At 41.3% G+C, this 4,202-nt stretch overlaps 1 pseudogene; it reads right to left on the bottom strand.

The window, feature by feature from the left end:
- Positions 1-375: 375 nt before the first annotated feature.
- LOC116457443 (actin, cytoplasmic 2-like) lies at positions 376-1,148 on the bottom strand (annotated as a pseudogene).
- Between the last annotated feature and the right edge of the window lie 3,054 nt (positions 1,149-4,202).

Raw genomic sequence — 4,202 nt, 5'->3', positions numbered from 1 at the left:
CACCGGCAATAACAGGGAACTTTGGAATAGTGTAACAAATGGATGATCTCTGTCAGATTAGAGCACATATTTTTATCAATTTCAAAGGCTTTGCTGCGAGTACTCCCAGCGCGCTAATCATTCTAAATAACAGATCCAGTCAATTCACATCTTATGAGTCAAAATTAAAGCTTCTTGAAAAGTTGAAAGTATTTCTGTTTGAAAAATCTTTCGTTTCTAATTTATAAGGAAGATTTGAAGAGGTCTATCTCAGATATGTATCATTCTGTAATTTAAAATACCGAATGTTAACATCTGAATAGCTGATGTGACCATAAGAACTTTCTGGGTCAGAGCTCTGAAATCGGATTTGGTTAAAATTTTGGCTTTGCCACATTAGTGGCACCGGGACCGCTTATTGCCGATGGTGATGACCTGGCCATTGGGCAGCTCTAGCACTTCTCCAGGGAGGAGGAAGATGCGGCTGTGGCCACCTCCTTCTCGAAGTCCAGGGTGATGTAGCACAGCTTCTCCCTGATGTGGCGCATGATCTCCAGCTGGGCCGAGGTGGTGAAGCTGTAGCCAGCTCGGTGAGGATCTTCATGAGGTAGCCTGTCAGGTCCCGGCCAGCCAGGTCCAGACGCAGGATGGCATGTGGGAGGGTGTAGCCCACGTAGATGGACACCGTGTGGGTGACCCCATCTCCAGAGTCCATGACAACGCCAGTGGTGAGCCCAGAGGGACAGCACGGCCTGGATGGCCACGTACATGGCTGGGGTGTTAAAGGTCTCAAACATGATCTGAGTCATCTTCTCTCTGTTGGCCTTCGGGTTCAGGGGGGCCTCGGTCAGCAGCACCAGGTGCTCCTCTGGGGCCACGTGCAGCTCGTTGTAGAAGGTGTGGTCCCAGATCTCCTCCATGTCGTCCCAGTTGGTGACAATGCCATGCTCGATGAGGTACTTCAGGGTCAGGATGCCGTGCTTGCTCTGGGCCCTGGGCCTTGTTACCCACTTAGGAGTCCTTCTGGCCCATGTCCACCATCACGCCCTGGTGCCGGGGGTGCCCGACGATGGAGGGAAACATGGCTTGGGGGGCATGTCCCCAGCAAAGCCAGCTTTGCACATGCTGAAGCCATTGTCAACAGCAAGCGCGGCGATCTCTTCTTCCATCGTGACTGGTGGAGTAGTGGGGCAGCGGAGCAGCAGGGTAACACGGTGAACAGGCTGGCGGCGGTGACTGAGCTTGAACATCCTTTCAAAAGAGAAAACGATAGGCCTAGATAGTTTCCCTGGAAAATTCTACCAAATATCTTAGAAAGAAATTATACCAATACCCTATAATCTCTTCCAGAAAATAGAAGCAGAGGGAATACTTCCGAACTCATTCTACGAAGCCAGCATTACCCTAATACCAAAAAAACCAGATACATTACAAGAAAAAAAAATTATGAACCAATGTCTCTCATGAACAGAGACACAAAACTCCTCAAGAAATATTAGCAAAATCAATCCAACGACGTAGAAAAGCAACGATAAATCATGGCCACGTGGTATTTATTCTGAGTATGTAAGGCTGGTTTGATACTCATAAATCAATTAATTCATCATATCAGCAGGCTAAGAAGAAAAATTATAATATTGATAGATGCAGAAAAAGCATTTGGCAAAATTCAAAACCAATTTATGATAAAACCTCTCAGAAAAGTAGGAGTAGAGAACTTCTTCAATTTGATAAAGAACATGCACCGGCCGGGCGCGGTGGCTCATGCTTGTAATCCCAGCACTTTGGGAGGCCGAGGCGGGCGGATCATGAGGTCAGGAGATCGAGACCACGGTGAAACCCCGTCTCTACTAAAAATACAAAAAATTAGCCGGGCGTGGTGGCGGGCACCTGTAGTCTCAGCTACTCGGAGAGGCTGAGGCAGGAGAATGGCGTGAACCCGGGAGGCGGAGCTTGCAGTGAGCCGAGATCGCGCCACTGCACTCCAGCCTGGGCGACAGAGCAAGACTCCATCTCAAAAAAAAAAAAAAAAAAAGAACATGCACCAAAAAATCTCCAGCTAACATTATACTTAATGGTGAGAAACTAGATGATTTTCCCCTAAAATTGGAAACAAGGCTAGGGTATCCTCTCTAACTATATTCTGCATTGCTCTGGAAGTTCTATCTAATAGAATAAGACAAGAAAAGGATATAAAGGGTGTACAGGTCGAGAAGGAAGAAATAAAATTCTTTGTCCTCAGATGATACCATTTCCTATGAAGAAAATCTGTAAGAATCGACAAAATTCCTGAAAATAAGGAATTATAGCAAAGTTGCAGGCCACAACATTAACACACAGAAGTCAACTTTTTTTATACAACTGCAATGATCAATTGAAATTTAAAATGAAAAACACAAATACCATTTGCATTAACACACACAAAAAACTTAGGTACAAATCTAGAAAAATATGTATAAGGTCTATATGAGGAAAACTAAAATATAAGCATCGTATTAATGAGATCAAATCAGATAATGTCAATGGGGAAAGTGACCTTTGAAGAACTTTACTAAACTTAGAGGGTGTCATATATTTGCTTATTTTCCTCACAATACACTCTTTAGAGTCCTATTCATAGGGCAGAAGTCAGTATTTTTAAGAGCATCTCTATCCCCTAACAATGACATTATGAATGTATCTTTAACAATGGGTCTATGAACACTGATAAGACAGCCTCTTATTTCTCATAGAAAATCCTAGACTTTCTTAGTGTGGAAGGTTCCTCCTAGGTAATAATGCTGTTCTCTCTGGAAAACACTCACATCCTTACATTTGTTTATTCATACAGCCACAATCTCTAAGCCATATAATTTGTTACAACTTGTTTGGTCCCTCTGAACTTAGCTTTCTGTATTAAATGGCGATATTAATCTTATCTATCATTGATTTATATTGAGAAATAAGATTATCAACTAAAAGCTTTTGGCTTAGTACCTAGCACATAGCAAGCATTCAGTAACCATTAGCTGTTCTCTTTGTTTTACTACCTAATCTTCAAAGTAGACTGGGGTAGAAAGGACTAAATTCTTATTCTATTTGTCTCAATCTGATGCTTCATGGGAATCGCTGGCAGGGCGGCCTTTCTATAGCTTGACTACCATATATCTATGATGCTTGAAAAGCCAGCAGCCAAGGTAAAGTCTCGTAAAACAAAATATTTAATGTGAAAGTAGCCTGATATTATCATAGACAAAGTACATAGATATTGTCAAAATTACATCTAATTGTTTCTTGCCAAGGCAATTAGACAAGAAAAAGAAATAAAAGATGTCCATATTGGAAAGGAAGAAGTAAAACTATCTCTATTTGTATGTGACATTTTGAATACAGATAATTCTAAGGATTTCACTAAAAAGAATTACTAGAACCAATAAACAAGTTTAGCAAGACTGTAGGATATAACAACAGAGAAAAATGTGTTGTATTTATAAATAACCATTAAAAGATCCAAAAAATAAGATTAAGAAATTAATTTTGTTTACAATAATATAGAAAGAATAAAACACATTAACAAAAGAAATGCAAGACTTATACACTGAAAACTACAAAATGCCATTGAAATATTTAAAGTAGACCTAAATAAATGTAAAGACCTTCTATATTCACGGATTAAAAGTCTTAATATTGTTAAGATGGCAATATGCTCCAAATTGATCCACAGATTGAATGCAATACTTGTTAAAATTTCAGCTTGCTTTTTTGCATAAATTGACAAGTTGGTCCTAAAATTTCTGTTAAAATGCAAGGAAGCTGTGATGGTTAATACTGAGCGTCAACTTGATTGGACTGAAGGATGCAAAGTATTGTTCCTGGGTGTGTCTGTGAGGATGTTGCCAAAGGAGATTAACAATTGAGTCAGTGGACAGGGAGAGACAGACCCACCCTCAATCTGGGTTGGCACCATCTAATCAGCTGCCAACACAGACAGGATAAAAGTAGGCAGAAGAAAGTGGAAGGACTGGACTTGCTGAGTCTTCTAGACTTCATCTTTCTCCTGTGCTGGGTGCTTCCTGCCCTCGAACATCAGACTCCAAGTTCTGCAGCTTTTGGACTCTTGGATTTACACCAGTGATTTTCCAGGGGCTCTTGGGCCTTTGGCCACAGACTGAAGGCTGCACTGTTGGCTTCCCTATTTTTGAGGTTTTGGGACTCGGACGGGCTTCCTTGCTCTTCAGCTTGCA

This window comes from Hylobates moloch, unplaced genomic scaffold (genome assembly GCF_009828535.3).
Source record: "Hylobates moloch isolate HMO894 unplaced genomic scaffold, HMol_V3 SCAFFOLD_18, whole genome shotgun sequence".
NCBI classification, from domain to species: Eukaryota; Metazoa; Chordata; class Mammalia; order Primates; family Hylobatidae; genus Hylobates; species Hylobates moloch.
The sequence above is the reverse complement of the archived record's forward strand: the minus strand, read 5'-3'. Positions and strand labels throughout refer to the sequence as shown.